This window comes from Puma concolor, chromosome D4 (assembly GCF_028749965.1).
Source record: "Puma concolor isolate L17-30 chromosome D4, mPumCon1.1.hap2, whole genome shotgun sequence".
Taxonomy (NCBI): domain Eukaryota; kingdom Metazoa; phylum Chordata; class Mammalia; order Carnivora; family Felidae; genus Puma; species Puma concolor.
Genome location: NC_141679.1, coordinates 11,880,862 through 11,904,167, shown reverse-complemented (window position 1 = coordinate 11,904,167; position 23,306 = coordinate 11,880,862). Strand labels below are relative to the sequence as shown.

The following is a 23,306-nucleotide window of genomic DNA, read 5'->3' as shown; positions in this document are numbered from 1 at the left end:
ACAAGTAAGGAGCTCCGGTTGTCATTTTATAGCACACATTTCCAAAGGCTATAAACTCTTTGCTTGAGTCAATAGCAAAGATTAGTTAATAGAAAAACAATTCTGTTTGGGTTGTTGTTGTTGTTTTTAAATATCTTTTTTTTTTTTCATTTATTTATTTTTGAGAGAGAGAACACAGGTGGGGAGGGGCAGAGGGAGAAGGAGACAGAATCCAAAGCAGGCTCCAGGCTCCGAGCTGTCAGCACAGAGCCCCACGCGGGGCTCGAACTCACAGACCGAGACATCATGACCTGAGCCAAAGTCGGCCGGCCACTTAACCGACTGAGCCACCCAGGCACCCCTTTAAATATCTTTTTAAATACCTCTATAACGCAACACAGGCGAGCTCTCATAGCGTGAAAGTATATTGTCTGGATATGCTCAGACCCTGTCCCATCCTTGTAGTTGTAAATGTCTCCCCTCAGCTCGGAGGGCCTTTCTAGCCCTCTTTCCACGGGTTAAAGGTGGGATGTCCTTAACAGTAGCCCACCTAATGAGTCATGGTTCACAAGGGCCAGTCTTCCCTGGGATGAAAATATGACATTCAGAAAGAAACGCCCCTTTCCTGTCAGAGCTGCTGACCAGGGGAGACGGGACACCAGGACTGTCGGCACTCATGTTCCCCGCCACAGTGCGAGGGCTCATCGAGTGCACTTAGGAAGAGCTGTATCAACAGAGATGCAATGAGATCAGCTGAGCTTCTGGACCCAGCCACGTCTAAGGCCACGATCATCCCGGCAGATCCCAGGTACACTTTTATCCAAGCTAATAGATTGACTTTTGTGAAATTTAGTTTTAGTTGCATTTCTGTCACTCTGAAAAAGTTCTGACTTAGCCACTCCCTGACTTCTTCAAGCTATATTTTTCCCAGTGAATATGCTCGAGGAGCTGGGCTGTTCCTTGTCTAAACAGACTCCTATATAAAAGGGAAGCAAAACAGAGGGAGGCATTATGTGTTAATCCTGATTAACCTAGATATCCATAGTGAGTAAGTATCCCAAACTCTACCCCCTCCCCCTAAATCTTGAACCTTTCTTCTACAGATTCTCTCCTCAACAGCAAGTTTCTTAGTTTTTGTTTTTGTTTTTAACTTGAATGGCCTAAATCAGTAGTCTCCAAAGCAGGGTGTACACATCAAAAATCTTTGGGGTGGAGGGGCACCTGGGTGGCTCAGTCAGTTAAGCATCCAACTCTCGGTTTAGGCTTCGGTCATGATCTCACGGTTTGTGAGTTCGAGCTCCACATCGGGTTCTGCACTGACAGTGCAGAGACTGCTTGGGATTCTCTCTCTCCCTCTTTCTCTGCCCCTCCCCTACTTTCTCCCTCTCTGTCTCTCTCTCAAAAATAAATAAATAAACTTATAAAAAAAATCTTTGGGGTGTGGAAAAAAAATATTAAACCATCTATTTCCTTTTTTCTCTTGTCTGTTAAAAATTTGGTTTGAGTGTTTATTTTTAAATAGTCATAATACTTTGAGAACTAATTTGGGTTTTTTTTTTTTAAGTTTATTTATTCTTGAGAGAGAGAGCAGGAGGAAAAGCAGAGAGAGACGGAGGGAGAGAATCCCAAGCAGGCTCTGCACTGTCAGCAGGGAGTGTGGTCCACACAGGGCTCAATCTCGCAAACCATGAAATCATGAGCTGAGACGAATCAAGAGTCAGTCGCTTAACCCACTGAACCACCAAGGCACCCTGAGAACTAATATACTTTAAGTTACATTAAAATATGCCATTTAGAAATTACTGTGTATTCATATATATTGTAGGGTGTCCTTTAAAATGTGATAGGGGTGTGTGAGCCAAAAAGTCAGTGACTTATATAAGCCTTCAACAGCTCTTGAAGCCTCAGTTTCCCATTTACAAGATGAGAGGCCCAAACACAGGAATGCAGTTACCTTTCCATATCAACAACAAAAAACTAAGAACTCCCGCTTCACTTGGCCTGGACATACAATTAATATAATCTAACCACTACAGAGTGGTGACAACAAGGGATAAACCTCTTGGTCTTGGGATATTTCATTTCCAGAGTGTTCATGAATATTACTCCCACTGGCGGTTCTGTAAACAATTAGTACCAGTTAGTCACAGGAATTCTTTTATGGGCTGAACGTGGTTTGCTACAGCTGCCGCGGCTGAGAAAAGCTACAATACAGCCCTCATTTAATCATACAGGAAGATGTAATTATACTTACACAACAGTCTTTGTTCTGACAAATTGTATTTCTAATGACGCGTGATAAAACTTACTACGCTGCCCTATCAAAGTAAGAAATGAAACCTGAGCTTCACAACAGCGACAAAAAATCAAGTTAAACTTGCTACCTGGTAGAAGCTGTTTTACTTGGGTGAAAGTGACACGAAACTTCATAAACGGCACGTTTTGTTTAAAGTTTCTTTTTCTTGGGGCGCCTGGGTGGCGCAGTCGGTTAAGCGTCCGACTTCAGCCAGGTCACGATCTCGCGGTCCGGGAGTTCGAGCCACGTGTCAGGCTCTGGGCTGACGGCTCAGAGCCTGGAGCCTGTTTCCGATTCTGTGTCTCCCTCTCTCTCTGCCCCTCCCCCGTTCATGCTCTGTCTCTCTCTGTCCCAAAAATAAATAAATGTTGAAAAAAAAAATTTTTAAAAATAAAGTTTCTTTTTCTGTAGGAATTTTTTACACATTTAACATAACCCCTTACGAAGTGATTCTAATCTATGATGACCTCATGCAAAACTCAAATTGGGTCTTTCATGAGGAAAAGAATTCTGCCTTAGCAAATAGTTAAGAAAGAATTTGCTTTCCTTCCATAAATGAGAGTGTTCAGTTTTATCATTTATTTATCCATTTAAAAAAATTGTCATCTTGGGAATGCAAGCTGGTGCAGCCACTCTGGAAAACAGTATGGAGGTTCCTCAAAAAACTAAAAATAGAACTAACCTACTACCCAGCAATTGCACTACTAGGCATTTACCCAAGGGATACAGGTGTGCTGTTTTGAAGGGACACATGCACCCCCATGTGTATAGCAGCACTATCCACAACAGCCAAAGTATGGAAAGAGCCCAAATGTCCCTCGATGGATGAATTGACAAAGAAGATGTGGTATATATTTACAATGGAGTATTACTCTGCAATCAAAAAGAATGAAATCTTGCCATTTGCAACTACGTGGATGGAACTGGAGGGTATTAGGCTAAGTGAAATTAGTCAGAGAAAGACACAAATCATATGACTTCACTCATATGAGGACTTTAAAAGACAAAACAGATGAACATAAGGGAAGGGAAACAAAAATAATATAAAAACAGGGAGGGGGACAAAACAGAAGAGACTCATAAATATGGAGAACAAACTGAGGGTTACTGGAGGGGTTGTGGGGGGGGATGGGCTAAATGGGTAAGGGGCATTAAGGAATCTACTCCTGAAATCATTGTTTTACTATATGCTAACTAATTGGGATGTAAATTTTTAAAAATAAAAAATTAAATTAAAAATAAATGAATAAGTAAATAAATGTCATCTTTGTGTGAACACCTTCATAATGGACAATAGCACAGAAAGCACAAATGTAGCCAAAATACCCCATCCAGATGTGTACTTTATATCATTTTCTTTATAAATCTAGAAATTCTTTAGAAATATGGATTTATTTAGTTGATTCCCTTAGAGTTCTAGAAACTCTTTACAACTACAGCTGTCTGCTTAAAAATCACTTACCTATTTAAAAAATGACTTTATGTCTACGTCTACATGATCCAAAAAGAGCTTTTAAGTCACGATAATCAAGGATACTTAAATCTGAATGATTAAAGTTGAACATAAAAGTACACAGATCGGACTGACGTTCCCTTTGAACTGGTTATTTCTACTTTATTTCTGCCAGAGGAAAACCAGGGGACATCCTTCTTCACTGGGTGTTTTAACTGTTTCTTTAGAAGTATAAAAATGGAAATGAACTGATGCCCCAAATGGGCTGTTTTATAGGGTGTGGTCTCCTTTTCAGGGAGCTGGAAAAAGCCTTTGCTAAAATAGAAGAGTCAGGGAAACAGCTATTTTTCTTTTTTTTTTTCTAAGCTTTACTGCAAATAAACCATATGACTTTATGCAAGTCATATTTTCTGTCCCCTTAATGTCTTCATATTATCTACATCTACATACACACACACACACACACACACACACACACACACATATCTACATATTTGCTATTCAGCTGACTTACCAGAACACTAAGAAAAACAGGCCACAGGATGTAAAAGAATTACCAAAGTGTTCGAGATTAGTTGTGGCTCCCCTAGATTCACCCGCCTCTGCCCAAACCAGCCTGTCCTCTTCACAGCCATCTTCAGAATGCACTCGCTACTGAGTTTATTTAAACCATCGCCTTCAACTGGATGCCACCAGATCTGTCCTTCTCATCCTGTCCTTCCACCCAAACCGATATCTGAAATAGCGCCCCTGCCCAGCCTGAGGCCTCCTCTTGCATCCCCCTCCCTTTTCTATTTCTTGCATTGCCCCCTCCCGGTTCGCCTGGCGTGACAGGCAGAAGCCATCCTCCCAGCGTCCCATGGTGCCCACGTATACCAGCCCCAGAGAGCTGTGTTTCAACGGGAAGGCTTGATCTGAATCCCACCTCTGCTGTTTAACACCTTGAGATCGCTAACAAGTTACCTGACCCTTCTGAACCTATTTCATCACCTGTAAAACTGGAATGAGATCGCAATACAGGGGTGCATTCAATGCGCATCATGTTGTCCCTCCCTCCCTTTCACCCCTGACATCTGTCCTTTTTCCTCTCCCAAAGACCTCTTCAAGAAACCTTCCTCTATCCTCATTTCTCTGCAGGCAAGAACAAGGTGCACTTACAAACTTCTGACCCTCCCTTGCAGCTATAACTTCCTTCAACACACAGTGAAAGAGAAAAGCCCAAGGCTGAGTGGTTTTGTAGGAAAAAAACGGGCTGCAAAACAGGCTGGCTGAAGGTAACAAGAACCCAGGGGCTGGAGTGAGTGATGGAAATCGTGAAAAAGAGAACAGAGGGTCTTGGGGCTCAGCTCGGGTGGTACCCACCAACTAGGGAAGTTCTCCCTTACAACAGTTCCCAGATTTTTAGCCTCTGCTACTTAACAATTAATAGCCAACATTAAAATCACTTAATGAACTGTTGCTCCCAAATAACGCGCATATGCAATAATTCATGGATTCCTCATTCCAAAGAAATTAACTTTCCACTCCGCACGTGTGGGAAATCTGCTCCCTGTTGTTTTTGGTAGAAACCGTGTTCATGTTACGTTTCTAATCTGCTCCTAGAGTTGTAGGATTCTGGCAGTCCTCTTGCCTGGGCGCAGATGAGGGAGAAGGCATTGCACAAAATTTAGAACACCGCAGGAGCTGACTTAAGTCAAGAGGGGCTTGGCCATTAGGCGGGTTAAGGGGATACTAAGTCACTTCTGCTCTGCGATTTCAGGAAAGGGACGGAGTCCCTGGAACTTGGTAGGGACGGCACCAGCTCTGAAGTGTTGAGAGACAGCAGTCGGCTGCAGAAGCTGGAAGCAGTGCACACGATCCCACGGTTCCCCTGCGGACACACCCCTCCGCTCCCTAGCATGAACTGGGGCGCCACGGCGCCCCGGGATTGAAGTACAGCTCCACCTCTAATTAGCTCTGTGATCTTGGTCAAGTCACTTAGTGTCTCACTGCCTCAGTTCTGTCATCTGTAAATAGGGTTAATAATACCACTGACCTCACAGGGTGGTTTTAAACACGAAATCGGTCATTGCGTGTCAAGCATTCAGCACACGTAACGTGCACCCCGCAGTAAACGCCATGCACGTGTGTGTTGTTCTCTCTTCCTTGCTAACTAGTTGCAGCTTCATTTCTTCCAGAAAGCTCTCTTTGGTGGAACACCCCCCCACACACACACACACACACCAGACCGGGGTAAACGCTCCTTCTTCTCATCTCTCAAATACTTTCTGCTTCAATCTATTCATACTGGAACCACGAACGATTTGAAATTTGAACGATGTGTTTAGGCAAGTACAAAAGACAGGGTGGGTCCTCTGGGCCATGGAAGGGAATTAAGTAAAAGAAAGGAGTCGTGGCAGTTGAGGGGGCTGACTTCCCATGGGCCCGCACCTGGCCCTGGCCCTCTCCTGGGTTGTCAGACACAGGTTGCGTTCCAGGCAGAGTCCTGCTCAGTGGTCAGGGCTGTGGCTGAGCTGGACGCAGAGCCTCAGAGTGGGGCCCACGGAGGAGCTTTGTCCAGTCCCGAAGCTCTAATCGTAGTGAACCCGGCAGACGCTGCTGAGTGTGAGCCTGATAATGTGAGCCTCAGGCTCGCTCTCCCGGGATACCGGTGGGAGAAGGCGGACTGTGCTGTGATGGCTGCTTTGTTAGCCATTAGTTCACTTGGCTTCAGGCAGAATTTCTTATTCTTCCTGTGTTAGTTTGCTAGGGCTCCCGTGACAAAGTACCACACACCAGGGAGCTCACCCAACAGCAATCGTACAATTTATTTCTTATCTCCTAGTTCTGGAGGCTGGAAGTGCAAGACCAAGGTGTTGATAGGGTTGGTTCCTTCTTTTTTTAAAAAAAAAGAAATGTATTTATTATTTTTGAGACAGAGGGCGAGTGGGGGAGGGGCAGAGAGAGAGGAGGACAGAGGATCCGAAGCAGGCTCTGCGCTGACAGCAGACAGCCAGATGCAGTGCTCAAACTCAGGAACCGTGAGATCACGACCTGAGTGGAATTTGGAAGTTGGAGGCTCAACTGACTGAGCCACCCAGGCACCCGAGGCCTGGTTCCTGCTGAGGACCATGAGGCAGGGCTCTCTCCTTGACTTACAGATGACTGTCTTCTCCCTGTGTCTTTATATGATCTTCCCTCTGTACACGTCTGTGTCCAAACTTCCTCTTCTTATAAAGGACACCAGTCATATTGGATTAGGGCCCACCGTAATGCCCTCATTTTAACTTGATCACCTCTGTAAAGACCCTATCTCCAAATAAGGTCACATCCTGAAGTACTAGGAGTTAGGACTCCAACATATGAATTTGGGGGGAGGGGGTTTGGGGGGAATACAGTTCAACTCATAACGCTGCCTACAGTGAAAAAAAAAAAATGTCAAGCTCTCATGAAGTTTTGCCCCGTGATGGAAAAAGACAAGAGCCCAGAAGTACCCAATGGCCTGGACACATCCAGCCTGTGATTTGGTCCAGCAGTGGCCTCATAGCAAACCAGCTAGGAAAAAAAAAAAAATACTCCATGTTCAAAAGGAACCAATGTCTAATACTTTGAAAATGAGCCGGTCTCTGGAAGCAGAAGCCGGATCCATAAAAACATGAATTCAAGAAGCTAAATCGCACTTAAAACTATTACGCGCAGCTGACCAGGACTGGGGATGTGCAGACAGCACTCTGCCCGAGTGGGGGGTGGGGGGGTGGTCAGAGCAACGGTCTGCTGGAGCTCCTGGAACCCTCACTCACTCAAGGTCAGCTTCTCTTGTGGAAGAGAACAGGGTGGTAAGGTGGAATCAGGAGATGGAGACTATGTTCACAAAAAGGCACGGAGATCCAGGAGGAAACTGACCGATGTTCCAGAATCAAGCATGTATCTGACCACCCGAGATGGAGAGAAAAATCAAGCTACACCCACACTGTGGCAGAAGAGAAAGAGCAAAGCAGACTGTACAGGTCACCTTAAGGAAGCCAGACTGAGCAAGCCTGAACTGAAAGGTGGTCCAAATCCCTCAGGAGAGGAAATGAAAAAGAAATGGATCTTGGTGGGTTATGACCTGTGGGGGCAGAGCCAGAGGACAAAAGGTCTGAAGCAAATGACAAGACGGGTGGAGAATTCAAAGAGCTGGAGCTCTACAGAAAGACAAAGACCCTGAAAACCTGGAAAGACCCTTTCTTCTCAGAACCAGATTCTGTTCCTTGAAAAAAGAGCTCGTGATCCTTGGTTGAGAGTGGGGGAGGCTGGTTCAAGACAGGAGGTTGCAGACCTGAGACAAAGAATAACCAAAAAAGGCAACAAAACTCGAGCCACATCAATTCAGGAAGGTAGGAATACTATGGCCCCCTTTGACGCATTGGAAACTAAGGCTCAGAGTTGAGAAACCTGCCCTAGGTCACACGGTGCCCAAGTGGCAGAGTCAATATTCCAGGCCAGGTCTGACCCGTCCCTACTCGGTTCTAGTGCCTTCTAGAGTGGATTCCCATGCACCTGACGATCAGGACAGAGCATTTGCTCCCTGGTCCCTGGATCCCTGGGTGCCTGGTTCCACTGAGACGGGAGGGTGTCACCCCCTACCCTGAGACCCTTCCCTGGCTGCACACTTTCCCCTTCCTTCTCCTTCCTCTTTGCCAATGTGCTCTTTCCAGGGGATCCCAATGTGGAGTTTGTGGGAATAAAACATCCTCTTCTTTCTCCTTCTCCAGTAAGCCCCACCCCCACCATCACCAAGGTGGCTCCCCACCAAGGTCACTGTCCTCCCAATCCTCCCCTTCAGGGGTTGGGTTTTCCTTGAGGCGCCTCATCCAGAAAACAGAAGTGAGTTACCTCCTGGGTTCACTAAGCTTCCACGTGCCCCTAATATCCAGGATCCTGAAACACCTCGAGATTTCTAAGTCATTTTGTTTAAAATTTCCCTATAATATATTTTGAAATTATTCAAAATTTTTGTTAAAAAAAGTTTTGTTAACATAAGTGGTTCTGTTTTTTTCCAAATTGAATCTTGACAGTGTTACAAAGTTTAGGGTACCTGTTACCACCATTTAATTATTATACTATACACGTTACCAAAACTAAACAGGGGATGTTAATTTGATGAATCAGCCCACTATTCCCTAAACAACAGATTTTTGGTGAGCACTTCAACCCTCAGACACATTTGAAATAAGAAAACAGTTACCTCTGAGAATGGTTCTATGTACTTACTCTAGGAAGGTGACAGAAAGTTCCTTGTTGGGTTGAACACATTTGAATAGACTTCAAAATTTTTTGATTTTATACGTCTGTCTCCCTGAGCATTTTATGATGAACCAGAAAGTAGGTACAATGTCCTATTCATCTTTGGTTTTGTTTTGTTTTTAATTTTTTTAATGTTTTTATTTAGTTTTGAGAGAGACAGAGAGAGACAGACAGACAGACAGCAAGAGCAGGGGAGGGGCAGAGAGACAGAGGGAGACACAGAATCCGAAGCAGGCTCCAGGCTCTGAGCTGTCAGCACAGAGCCCCATGCAGGGCTCAAACTCAGGCACCATGAGATCATGACCTGAGCCAAAGTTGGATGCTTAACTGACTGAGCTGCCCAGGCGCCCCTTGTCCCATTCATCTTTGTATCTCTAGTGCCTCTCTTTGCTCAGGAACCACCAGCATATGAGACAGATACCCAATGATGTTGGGTTTGATTCCTAATTAAGAAGCAGCAAGGTATAATGTCCCTGCACTCTAGAACCAGACTGCCTGTGTTTGAATCCCAGCTTCACACTTAATTAGCTGAGTGACCTTGGCAAATCTTTTGAACTCTTCAGGGCCTCAGTCTCCTCATCTGTAAATAGGGGATAATAATAGCACTTACATTTTAAGGTTCTGTGAGAATGAAATTTTATGAACATATGCAAAACTCTTAGGGCTTGGAGCATAGGAAGCGCTAAGTACTAGCCACAATTATTTATTATTTACTCAGCAAATATTTATTGACCCCAGTTCTATGGCCTGAATACGTGCCTCCAAAGTTCTTAAATTGAAGCCCGAATCCCTAGTGTGATGCTATTTGGATGTGGCATGTTTGGGAAGTAAATTAGGTTTAGATGAGGTCAGGAAGGTGGCATCCTCATGACTGGGTAGATGCCCTCACTAGAAGAGGAAGAGTGAGATCACTCTCTCTCTCTCTCTGTCTGTGCACACGCACCTAGGAAAAACCGTGGGAGCGCACAGAGAGGAGGCAGCCTTCTGCAAGCCAGGAAGAGGGCCCTCACCAAGAACTCCGCCCTGCTGGCACCCTTATCTCACGCTCAGAGCCTCCACAGCTGTGAAAAATCAATGTCTGTCAAAGCCACCCAGGCTGTGGTATCCTGTTACGGAAGCCTGAATGGACCAAGGTCCCAGATCCAGCTCTGACAGATCTCTCAGCTCAACGGGTGATACTTCCTCAATCAACCTTGAGTTCCTCGACCCACGTTCAGTGCTCTGGAGTGGACCTCTTCAACTTCCCAAGTGTCCACTCAGCTCTCCTCTTGGCCCTGCCCTTTGCCAGCTGATGCGCTGGTAGTCTTTGCTCTGCCCATCTATTCCCCTCGGAGGACTCCTGGCTCTCCTGGTGTGGCCTCTGCCTGACCACTCCTTCTAGCCTCCAACACCACCCAGGCTCCAGATGGTGAGTGCACACTGCTCGGGGCATCAACATTCGGACCTTGCCTCTCTCCCTCTGTTCTAGCTGCCCTGTACCTGCCTCTGGGCCAGACTGTTCTCCTGTGTCACTTCTCAGTCTCTAATTACATTATTTGATTGCTGTTTATCATCTGCCGCCCCCTCTAGACTGTAAGCTCTACTCTGAGGGCAGAGGCCTATTTTGCTGACACTATGTCTATTTCCTACTGAGTTTTCTAGTCCAACCCAACACTCTTTCACTCATTCACCCCCTGAACAACCACTGAGCCACCCCCCCCCCCATGGAACACTGATCCACAGTGGACCCAATACAATACCCAAGCACCCCTGCCTTCAAGAATCAGCCAGTCTAATGGAGTGACAAATAACTGTATGCTGTAACAGGGATGTGAGTGACCGTGGGACCACGGACAGACGGGACGGTTTTGTCTGAGTGTCTTGGCTTGGGAAAACCTTCACAGAGAAGGTGATTACTTGGGTTAGGTCTTAATAATATGCACAGATACTCCTTAGGTTGACAAAAGGATCTGAGGCATCTCGGGCAGAGGGGAAAGTATCCCCAAGAACCAGAAAAGCAAAGCAGCAAAGAATGTTCTCAGACCAGTAAGCAGAGCAAGCACCTCTGCACCCAGCGCTGGAGGGAGGCCGGCATCAGATTCCACACAGAGTAAGGGTAAGGGCAGATGCCCATCCCTCCAGCTGACACAGTCTTCCCCTTGCCTAGATGTCACCAAAGCATTACATAGCCAACATATCCACGTGCCAGCCACTGGGATAAGTGTTCTACATGCATCACCTTGTTGGATTTTCACATGCACCTTAAGAAGTGATCATAAAATCTCCGTTTTCAGAGGAAGACACTCAGGCACCCAGTGAGGAAGCAATCTGCCCACAGGCACACAGGTAATAAGCAGTGGAGGTGTGGTTCCTATCCAGGTTGGTGTGATTATAAAACTCATGCCTTCTTACACCCACTAAGCCCGGGTAGGCGCCCCGGGGCCCTTGGTGTGTCACCAGCATAATGAAATGTAATTGCCACTTATTTGTCTCCCTCTAGAAGGTGGGTCTCATGAGGGCAGTGACTCTGCTGTGCTCCCCATGGTATCCCCAGCACCTGGGGCATTGCCTGGTAGGGTACAGGCATCAAGAGCATGTGTTAAGTATGAATGAGGGGCGCCTGAGTGGCTCAATCGGTTGAGCGTCCGACTTCGGCTCAGGTCATGGTCTCGAGGTTTGTGAGTTCGAGCCCCGCCTTGGCTCTCTGCTATCAGCAGAGAGCCCACTTCTGATCTTGCCTCCCTCTCTCTCTGCCCCTCCCCTGTTCACTTGCGCTCTCTCAAAAATAAATAAACATTAAAAAAAGAACAAATGAGCAGGGTGGGGGAGCACGCCTGGCTGGCTCAATAGGTACAGCATGCAACTCTTGATCTTGGGGTTGTGAGTTCAAGTCCCATGCTGGGAGTTGAGATCTTTTTTTAAATTTTTATTATTTTTTTAATGTTCTTCTTTAATGTTTATTTTTGAGAAAGAGAGACAGAGTGCGAGCAGGGGAGGGACAGAGAGAGGGAGACACAGATCTGAAGGAGGCTCCAGGCTCTGATCTGTCAGCACAGAGCCTGTCATGGGGCTGAGCCCACAAACCATGAGATCAGGACCTGAGGCAAGGTCGGATGCTTAACCGACTGAGCCACCCCGGGAGTAGAGATTACTTTAAAAAAAAATCATTATAGGGCACCTGGCTGGCTCAATCAGAAAAGCATGTGACTCTTGATCTCAAGATCATGAGTTTGAGCCTCATGTTGGATACAGAGATTACTTAAATAAAACCTAAAAAAAAAAAAGTTATAATAAAAAGAATGAATGAGCGCATGAATGAACAGGGCTTTGAATTCTTTTGCAATGTGTCCTACCAGCCTTCCTTGTCCCTGTGGTGAAGGAATCCCAGTTATTATCATCCCGAAACCCAGATCTGAGTGCAAACCCCAACTTCACTTCCGCCCTCTCCCACTTTGGTCAGACAGAGGAAGGCTCCCGCAGCCCAGAACTCCGAAGCTGCACGGACTGGTGGACGGACCCTTTCCCCAGCCGCAGGGGTTTCTGTCACCATCCTCACCTCCCATCGTCCTCTCCATCGGTGCACAAAATAGTCAACATCCTTTGAAAGGACTGCTTACAAGGTTGGCCCTTGTAAGGGCCTTGTAAGAGTCTGGAAACTTGGATTTGGGGAAGTCTTCCACCATTCCCAGGGCTGATAAGAGTGGCTCACTCTCCCTGAACTGTTCGCATAAACAGCGTAAAGTTATCCTAAGACGAGCTTTCCGTCTGGGAGTCTGAACTTCTGGTGAACGCCGTGCAGAGGATGCCGACGTCGCAAGTCCTAGACTCTGCTCTGTGCACCATTTCCCCCTGCCGATTGTGCTTTGCGTCCATTACTGTAACAATCATAGCGATGACAACTGTGTGCTAAGTCCTGTGAGTCCCCTTACAAATCACTGAAGCTGGGAGTGGTCCGGGGGCCGCCAAGACCCTGTCTCGGCACAGGAGCAGAGTTGTGAAATACCTCCTGTCCAGTCCTGCCGGTGGGTGACAGGACTCACACACCCAGAGCCCACAGGGGCCAGGCAGGAATGTAAAAGTGTGCAACTGGCTGAGGGGGACCGGGGGGCAGATAGACGAGCCTGCAGTAGACAGGCGCTCGCTCAGCTCATGGCCGACCAGGCAGAGCTGAGCAGCAAGCTCACAGCTACAGATGATAAACCCTCTCCCCTGCTCACAACAGAGGCCCCCAAATGGCAACATGGGCAAGCTTCGGCCTCCTTCCCAAACCCAAGAGAAATGCTCTACATCCTAAGATACAATGAAGATTCCTTGAAACTAAAATGTAAAATAAAATAGGGGATATTTGTCTCAGCTGCATGAAACCAGCAGGAAGGGTCGTCCCGGAAGTTTCAGAAGACCCGATTGCGGTAGAATGCTAAGGCCCTTCTTGGATTTCTCTTATGCAGCAAACCTGACCTTCACAACACGGACTGTCAGCACCCACTCTCTGAATCGGCTTATACCCAGTCATGCTAAGGAGACTAGACATGTGGTAGCACAGATCCTAAAGCTATTAAGCTGACCAGCAAATACACGAAAGGAAGAAAAGTAAACTTCAAGGTCACTACCTGCACAAAGGACTCTTGCTTTTTTTTTGAGAGAGAGAGAAAGAGACAGAGCACAAGTGGGGGAGAGGCACAGAGAGAGGGAGACACAGAATCCCAAGCAGGCTCCAGGCTCTGAGCTGTCAGCACACAGCCCGATGCCGGGCTCGAACTCACACACTGTGAGATCATGACCTGAGCCGAAGTGGGATGCTCAACCGACGGAGCCACCCAGGCGCCCCAGGACTCTTGTTTCTTATTGACAAAGCTCACCTAGGTTCTAAGCTGATCATGATTAGCAGTGACAGGCAAGAAGAGGGAGAGAAGTCAGTTGTGACTCCAGGACGTGGCCTGCAGGACTAAAGGGGCTCCTGATCTTACGAGGAAAGTTCACGCTTGACCCTGCGGTCCCAAGCAGCATACCCCACTACCCGGTAATGCTGGACTTTTCTGAAAGGGATGGAAAGGTCAGCACCCTCCCCCCCCCCCCCCCCCCCCCCGCCTCAGCCCATACAGCTACAGCACCCAACCCTCCCCTTTCTGCAACCCACACCCCAGACATGCCCTTACTCCCCCGTTTACATGGAGTTTGTGGGCATCAACTGGCCTTGGTCCCCTCTGAGCCTTCTGCCCCTTCCTTCCTGATCCCAGAGGCTTCTCTTTCTCCACCCACCTCTCCTCTCCATATTCCTACGATTTAGTTCCCAGCACTTGTGTCTGCCTCCCTGGGATGGTACCCACTCCCCTGGCTCCACCAAGCTCCTGTATGCACAGGGTGCCAGCTGACCTCCAGCTTTGTCCCTTCCCTCACTCCAGCTCCAGGCTGACACTTCCAAATGCCTCCAAACCACTGGTTCTCAAAACACAATCCCCAGACCAGCAGCAGCATTGCCTGATTACTTGTTAGCGATGCAGATTCTCAAGCCCCACCCCAGGCTTTCAGAAGCCAAAAACTCAAGGAGTGGGGCTGCAGATAAGGTGTTTGAACGGGCCCTCCAGGCATTCAGGGGCAGGCTGATGTTTGAGATGCCCCTGCACTACTCACTCTGGCAGCTATCTCAGACAAGTCTCAAATGCAGCCGAATTCCCTGCTTCCCTTCATGCTACCCACATTTACCAGTAACACAAGTAAAACAGCACAACCCAAGTTCCAAATGGTGGGCCTCCAAAATGCAACAGGTATTTTGAAAATTCATGATTAATTTGTGGCTGTGGAGCATGAAGGGAATTCTCCACATGGCTACAGAGAAAAGCATTGCCATGCAGCGTGGGAAGGAAGGAACAAAACGAACGAACTCCTGCAAAAATGTCCATGAGCGTGCCCTCCGTGGGGGGATGCATGGAAATGAAGAGCACCCCAATAAAATATAAACAATGTCTTGTATATATACAAATGTGTTAATATGATCTTTAAAGCCTATGACTGTATATTTTCATAAGTAGACTGGGCAAATACTAACCCACACAGTATCAAATGATATTTTAGTTAAATATTCATCATTTAGTTAAAACATTCACCATTGGCACCAACGCATTTTCTTGGTGTGCTTCGCATGCACACATGTGGTGCGTTATTAACATTTGAGAGGTGCATGATTTTTTAGTGAGCATTAAGTCAGCATGTAGAATAATAAGTCCCTGCCTACTAAACTCCCCTTCATCTCCAAGAAACTATGTATTCATTAATTCTTCCCTCAAATCCTTTGGAACATCACGTACCACGTGCACGAGGCCCGACAGCAAATAAATAGACGACCCAACACTGAAATTAATTTCAGAAATGCAAAGGGCTCAATTTACATTTTCAGCGTTATAAACCACGGAACCTAGGGAATCTATTCAAAACTGATTTTCCTTTCTCCGTCTAGTTTTCCTTTAAAAAAGAATAAAAAAAAAAAAAAAGTCAAGAACAAATGGCCTGAGAAATAAGCACGTGAAAAGATATTCGACATCATTAGCCATCAGAAGTGAATCAAAACCACTCCACACCAACGAGGATGGCTAAAAAAAAAAAAAAAAAGACATACAATAAATGCTGACGAGGGTGTTAGAAAATTGGAACCCCCCCTACATTGCTGGTGGGACTGTAACGTGGGGCAGCCACTTTGGAAAGGAGTCTGGCAGGTCCTGAAAATGTTAAATATAGAGTTATTATATGGTTTTCACTTGTAGGCATGTACCCAAAAGAAACGAAAACAGATGTCCCCATAAAAACATATGTACATGAATGTTCACAGCAGCATTAGCCCTAATAACCAAAAAGTAGAAACAACTCAAATGTCCATCAGCAGATGAATGGATAAACCAAATGTGGCAGACACACACAACAGAACACTCATTGGCAATAAAAAGAATAAAGCACTGATATACGCCACATTGTACATAAACCATGAAAGCATTAGGCTAAGTGAAAGAAGGCAACGTGCAGGGCCACATAATGTGTAATTTCATTTGTACGAAATGTCCTGAATAGTCAAATCTGTAGACAGAAAGTAGAGTGGTCGTTGCCTAGGGAGGGGGAGGTAAGGGATTGTGAGGTGCCAGCTAAAGGGTGGAAAGTGTTCATGGCGGGGTGGTATTCTTTTTAGAGCAATAAAAATGCCCTGAATTTGATCATGGTGATGGCTGCACAACTCTGCGTATACACTCAAAAGCAATGCGTTGATCTAAATAGGTGAATTGCGGGGCACCTGGGCGGCTCAGGTGGTTGAGCATCCAACATCAGCTCAGGTCATGATCTCGGGGTAGTGAGTTTGAGCCCCACATCAAGCTTGCGGCTGTCAGCCTGTCAGCACAGAACCCACTGCTTTGGATCTTCTGTCCCCCGCGCTCTGCCCCTCCCCAGCTTGCCCTCTCTCAAACATAAATCAACGTTTAAAAATAAATAAATAAATAAATAAATAGGTGAATTCTATGGCATGTGAATTATATCTCAATACAATTATTTTTTTTAATGGCCTAAAACGAGAAGAGAATTACAAACAGATTCAGTGAACTAAAAAGTATTAGGTACCTCCAATATGTAGCTTCTTCTGTCTTCTTTGCATTATAAATTTATCCCAAATGAAAATGAAATAGGTTGTGCTATCATTTTACAGTTTACCAGCACTTTGGATTCCTTGTTATAATCTTATGGGGAGATAAGTATGCCCCTAATTTTATATTTCAGGATGTGGACACTCTGAGTATATGAAGTTCACTCCACCCAGTTGGCTGTTCAGGGTAAGTGTTAGTCCCACACCAAAATCCTGTGCCCTTTCTTCTATGCTCTGTCTGTAGTGTCTCGGGGTTCCACATAGACACTGGCTGGCCAGTATGCAGAGACGGCACGCTGGCCAATCTCAATAAGGAGAATGCCCATGTCTTGATTTTTCTGGAAGCTAGACCAGCTACAATAATGCTATATTCAAGCCAAGTATAATCTAACTCATCACTCATCAGGGGTCTTGCGGTACCATGAAAAGAACCCTTTGCTCTTAAATCCTTTGCTGTCTTGGAATTTACTTCACTGGCTCACTTCATACTTGCCTGAGGACCTAATACCTCATGTTCCAAGAGATATTAATGAATACACAGTTTCTTGCAGATGTAGGGGAATTTATAGGTAGAGACGATGCTACATAGAAGACCAGTGGAAAGAACCATGGTCTAGAGTAGGAAGATCACAACTGGCTTCAGTTTTCTCATTTGTAAAATGAGGGGAAAGAAGAAATACCTCTTTCAAGGTCATGGTGAAGATTTAATGAGAATGTATCTGAAAATACCTGATTCACAATAGGCATGGACTCTAAATCAAACAGGTCAGCACCTTGATCTCTCCTCTGGAGACCGGTGGGTTCTTCCAAATACCCAGGCTACTCAGATCTGGAGAATGATGACCAACGTCATCCATTTTTACTAAACTCCCCAAATGATTCCCCTGGCATCACTGAAAAAAACCATTCATTGGACGTGTTCTATGGAATTTTTTTCCTCGTGTGTAGACTACAAAACAGCATTTGTTCACCAAAGAAAACTCTGAACTACAATGCTATTTCAGAAGAGAACACAGTGAGGAAGGGAAACCTTTTCTCTTTTGCTTTACAAAACTCACAAAAATCTGCATTTCTGTGAATATAAGAATCTCCTCAAAAGGGAGAATTTTTTGTCTAATCTTAACCCATTTGAATTATCTTTCATTCATCATTTCAAAGGAATTTTTCAGCCAAAGGAAGCTGTAAGTTCCTTCCTACAAGTCAATAGCCTCATTCTGATAAAAGTCATAACACAGGAAAAGTCAAGTGTCTTAGAAAAAGGAAAAAAGGAATCTAGGAAGAATTTGAAGGATTTCCCACTACTCAGCTATTTAGGAAATCTTCCCAATATCCTTGATCACTTATGGATTAGACACCACATTTTTTTAAGATATTATTTTTAAGTAATCTTTGCACCCAACGGGGTGGGGGGGGGGGGGCGAGGAATCAAACTTACAAACCCGAGATCAAGAGTTGCATGCTCTACCAACTGAGCCAGCCAGGCACCCCCAAAACCACATTCTTGATCCATAACAATGACTTTCTTAGCTCATGAATGAAACCACTTTTATTAGTCTGCCAATTCATATTTGTGTTCTCACTGAAAAGCGTGTCCTCAAATCACAAGCTGGACAATCTTAAGTAGATGCAGGCAAATGACTCCCGTTATTACAAGCTTTTCTCAATTATACAAACATTTTTACAACTAGAAATAATGTTGTGGGACCAGATGACTCATTTAACATGAAAGCAGAGACAAAATACATAGTTTGGGGTATTTGGGAAAATTATTTCAAATCTTCTTTCTGAAGTCTTGCTGTGACCTCTCCCCCTATTTCCCAAGCAACAACTTTTTCCTTAAGGTTTATTCCAACTACATTCACAAATGAGTTTGAGTCGCTGTTAAAAAGAAATAATAAACCCAATATAAACAGGATACCTAAAATAGTCAGTTAACGGAAGCATAGAGATAAATGTCACCAGGCATCTAGTTTTTAATGTGCACTAGCTAATCACAGCAGCTTGAGCCCTGAGTAACTCCATTCCTTTGCAGCCAAAACAAAAAGGAAACCTTCATGGGTTTCTGGTTGTCTCTGTTAAAAGAAATCATATGCACTCTAAAAACCTGGAGCTAGGGGTGGGGGGCTTAGTCAGTTAAGCATTCGACTTCAGCTCAGGTCATCATCTCACGGTTCGTGGGTTCGAGCCCTGCATCAGGCTCTGTGCTGACAGCTTGCAACCTGGAGCCTGCTTCCAATTCTGTGTCTCCCTCTCTCTCTCTCTCTGCCTCTCCCCCTCTCATCCACTCTCTTTCGCTCTCTCAAAAATAAAGATTAACTTTTTTTAAAGCTATTCAGGGGTGCCTGGGTGGCTCAGTCAGTTAAGGGCCGGACTTCGGCTCAGGTCATGATCTTACTGTTCCTGGATTCGAGCCCCGCGTTGGGCTCTGTGCTGACAGCTTGGAACCTGAAGCCTGCTTCCAATTCTGTCTCCCAGACTCTGCCTCTCCCCTGCTCATGCCCTCTTTCTCTCTCCTAAAGATAAATATTTTAAAAATTTAATAATAGTAATAATAACCTGGAGCTATACTGCCATGTCCACCAGGACAGTGACTCAGGAATCTCTAAATGTTTATACATACTTTGTGAACATGATTTTACTTTACATTCCTATTCAACCTTTTCTGTACCCTACAAAATATACCATTTAAAGTATCCATGGGGCGCCTGGGTGGCACAGTCGGTTAAGCGTCCGACTTCAGCCAGGTCACGATCTCGCGGTCTGGGAGTTCGAGCCCCACGTCAGGCTCTGGGCTGATGGCTCAGAGCCTGGAGCCTGTTTCCGATTCTGTGTCTCCCTCTCTCTCTCTGCCCCTTCCCCATTCATGCTCTGTCTCTCTCTGTCCCAAAAATAAATAAACGTTGAAAAAAAATTAAAAAAATAAATTAAAAAAATAAAATAAAGTATCCAGAAGTTCAGGGGCTGGGGAGAGGAGAGGAGGGAGTATTGTCTAATGGGTAGGTTTTCTGTTTGGGACCATGAAAAGCTTCTGGAAACGGAGAATAATGATGGCTGCACAACAATGTGAGCATACTTAATGCCGCTGAATTGTACGTGTGAAAACAGTTAAAATGGTGAATTTCGTGTTATGCATATTTTACATTAGTAGCAACAATCAAAGAATGAAAGTATCCAGAAATAAAAAATTCACAGCCTAGTATGCTAACCACACATCCAAATGTCCCTGAGGAGCCTGACTCTATGGATGGAGGAGGGGCTGTGCCCCATGCAACTTAATTGTCTTAGTTTGGCAAAATGAAGGTTCCAACGTAGGACTTGATGAAAATGTATGGAAGTGTACTGTAATTCACGTCTTCACATTGAACAGGCCGTGCTTCTCAAACATTATTATGGAAACGATCCCCTGGGCATCTTGAATCAGCAGGTCTGGGTCCACTTTTAACAGGCCTCCAGGTGATACAGCTGTTGCCCTGAACCTCACTTCAACCAGCAAGGCCCAAGAGCGCTTCCGAGTAAAAAGACCATCGCCCAATCAGTCTGATGGTCATCTAGAACCACGATCTCCTCACCAGGACATGAGGACGGTTGGTCGCACCTTCCAAGTGAATCGGTTAAGGACGTGGATTACCTACCACCCACCATTTGTAAAACTGCGTTGAGAATCTTGGCCAGAAAGCCTGACAGAGGGGGGCTTCCCAGGTGTATCCACCCATCTCGCGGACTAGGAGTCTGCCACCCACGATAAGGGCAGTCGACAGAGGCAATTTCACAGAAAGCCTCCGGGCAGCCTTCAAAACTTAAAAATACCCTTCCCAAGCTCGAAGAATGCCTGGAATTCGGTGGCCTTTATCCAACATAAAGATCTCCAACTCCGCTTTGACGGAGTTCCCTATAGAAGAGCCCTGCAGCCTGGAAAACTGACAACGCCCAGCAGGTTAACGTGAAGGGCGGGGGAACCCTCGAGGGCTCTGCGGCGCTAGGGGCACAGGTCGCGGCTCTGCGGGTAGCTCTGGCCCGCGGGCACCTCCGGGACTGTGCACTCCAGCTCTCGGTTGCGCGGGGTCTGCAAGCCCCGCAGCTGAGGCTCGACCGAGACTCCACTGGCAGTCCCCACCTGCTTGCAACTGACTAGCGCCTCCCTCGGCCTCCAGGCACCAGCTCCTGCCCCCCTACACGTACCGCAAACGCTGGCAACAGAAACTCAGAGGCCCTTTTAACCTGGTTAAAGAGAGGCTCAACAGAAAGTGAAACAGTCCCCATTCCTTGGTGAAGGCGGCGCCAGGCCAGGTAGGAAAAAGACGGTGACTCCCAAGCACCTGTAGCCGCCTCGGGTGCGTACTCCAGCCCACTTGCCGACAGTCCCGCAAGAGAAACCCCACGATGCGCTATCGTCCCCGGCAGGACGGGGAGGCAAAAGTCCGCTAAGCACGCCCAGAGAGGAAACAAGCAGGGCCCAGTAAAGTACACACCGAATCCACAGGGAGACCGGGGGTGGGGGTGGGGGTGGGAATCAACTCGCTTGTGCTCTCGCTGCCCCTCACCTCCGCCCGCACGCCGATCCAGGGCGCCAGCGCCCCGCCACACCCCGCAAACCCCTAGTTCGCCAGGCTGGGACTGGAGGGAGGCATCCCGGCGACGCCCGAGCCCAGACGGCCGCGCGGCGGGCGCTCGGGGGCAGGGGAGGGAGGAGGAGAGTACTCGCCTGCGGGCTGGGGGTGGCCGCAGTCGGCGGGGTCCAGCGCGGGGCGAGGGCGCCTCCCGGGGCCGCGGGGGCGCGCTCCGACGCGGTGCGGGCGGCCGGGCGGGTGTCCGGTGCGCTGCCGGCGCTCGTAGCTGGCGGCGCCTGGCCGGAGTCGGAGTGCGGGACGCTGCCCGGGGAATGGGCGGGCACGAGTGGCCTCGGTCGCTGCTCCTGTGTACTATTGTGGACTCAAACTATTTCCTGTTTGGAGGTTTGGGAGAAAGAAAGAAAAAAAAAAAATCCAGGGTGGGGGCAGGGGGAGTGGGCAGCAGAGAGCCAGAGAGCCGCGGCGCGGAGGGGAGGAGAGTGGGCAGAGGCTGTCACCTCCTTCCTCGAGACCCCACGGGTGCCAGCTGCGCGAGCCAGGGGCAGGAAACGCAGCTTGCTGCAGCTTTACTTCGGGGTGTAAGCAACGATTGCGGGGGGGGGGCTCGCACGCGCCACCCAGCGGTGGGGCAGGGGTTGCGGCCGCAGAAGCTACTAGTCCCTCCAGCCTGGGAATCCACTCCCCTGCCTCTTCCCTTCTACGCAAAACTGCCACTGAGCTTTCTTCCGGCCCTAGAGCAAAAGGGATTCGCTGTGCTGCTTTCTTGATTCGTTCTCTGGTCGGCTTTCTGATCCTCCCCGGGGGTGTGAGCTTGGAAGGGGTTAGCCACAGTACCCTTCAAAAGAGCACGGGAGGGATGGTTGTGCGCCATTATTGTAGGTGTTTGGTGGCGCGGGGGTCTTTGTTTCTGTTTGGGGGTGGAGTGGGGTGAGAGGCAGGTTGGTGATTTGGGTGGAAAGTTAACCTTTATGATCAGCTTCCGTTCCCCTCCCCCATGAACCTCGCCCTTAGCCGGGATCACAGGGTCTGAGGCCCCAATCCGGAAATACCGGTTCCTCCCGCTGGGACAATAGGTGTGGGGAGCATTAACCCGAGAGCCTGCTTAGTCACCACGGGAATGAATCCCGGCTCGGCCTGGAAGGCGAAAGCTTCGTAGTGCCTGAAAGTGGCAAGCAGGTGCTCCTTTGTCACGTTAAAAACCCTGGGAAGGTAATGGGGAGTTATTGTTTAATGGGTGCAGATTTGATATGATGAAAAAGTTCTGAAGAGGGATAGTGGCATTGGTTGCACACGAGTATGAATTGTACTCAATGCCACTGAATTGTATGTTTAAAAATGGTTAAAATGGTCAATTTTATATTATGTGTTTTTTACCACACACACACACACACACACACACACAGAAAAACCTCGTGGGCTCCTTCTCACCCAAACCTCTACCAGGAGTAATGGAATGAATGACAGTGCTTCTTATCAAGTTCATTTAGTTTAGATTTCTGGGGGTACCTACTGATGTGGGAAACAAAGGCAAAAGAAAAAAAAATTAAATTTCCTTACAACTTACAACCCATTGACAAGTCCTTGAGACAAGAATGACTTTCCTCTAGGAGCTCAGCTGCCTCCATGTTGACACTTTGCTAAAGGCAAAAGGCAATCTTAGGGTAACATTATTCAGACACCCCCTCCGCCCCAGGGTCCTGTGAGTCTACTTTAAATGTATAGAAATTCCTTTGGAGACTTCCTTTATCTCTCTCTCTCTCTATATATATATATATATAACCCACAAATATATGTTAGCAATCATCCTTCAAGCATATGCCCCATGGATATACATCTGAAGGGTCTCACGAGTAAGGTTTTATTCAGACAATAATAAATGACCTTTTCCTAACAATAGCCAGCCCCCTCATTGTCCTGGAAACCTTCCAAAATTCCTTAGGGACATACACTCTCCCTAACCTCCTCCAACTAGCAGTATATAATCAGTCACCCGGCACAACCCCAGTACAGCTTTTTCTGCCCACAAGTCCTGTCCCTGTGCATTAATATAACCACCTTTTTGGGACACCTGGGTGACTCAGTAGGTTAAGCATCCAACTTAATCTTGGCTCAAGTCATGATCTCATAGTTCGTGAGTTTGAGCCT

At 46.8% G+C, this 23,306-nt stretch overlaps 1 protein-coding gene across 2 annotated transcripts in view; it reads right to left on the bottom strand.

Annotated features, from left to right (window-relative positions):
- TJP2 (tight junction protein 2) overlaps positions 1-21,450 on the bottom strand; it is a 128,641-nt gene extending 107,191 nt beyond the window's left edge. Inside the window, exon 1 of one of the 2 annotated variants that reach the window (XM_086684970.1) lies at positions 21,296-21,450. The gene's annotated coding sequence lies outside the window, so the exon portion shown is untranslated. The remainder of the gene's footprint in view (positions 1-21,295) is intronic. The other variant, XM_086684967.1, reaches the window with a different exon arrangement.
- Between the last annotated feature and the right edge of the window lie 1,856 nt (positions 21,451-23,306).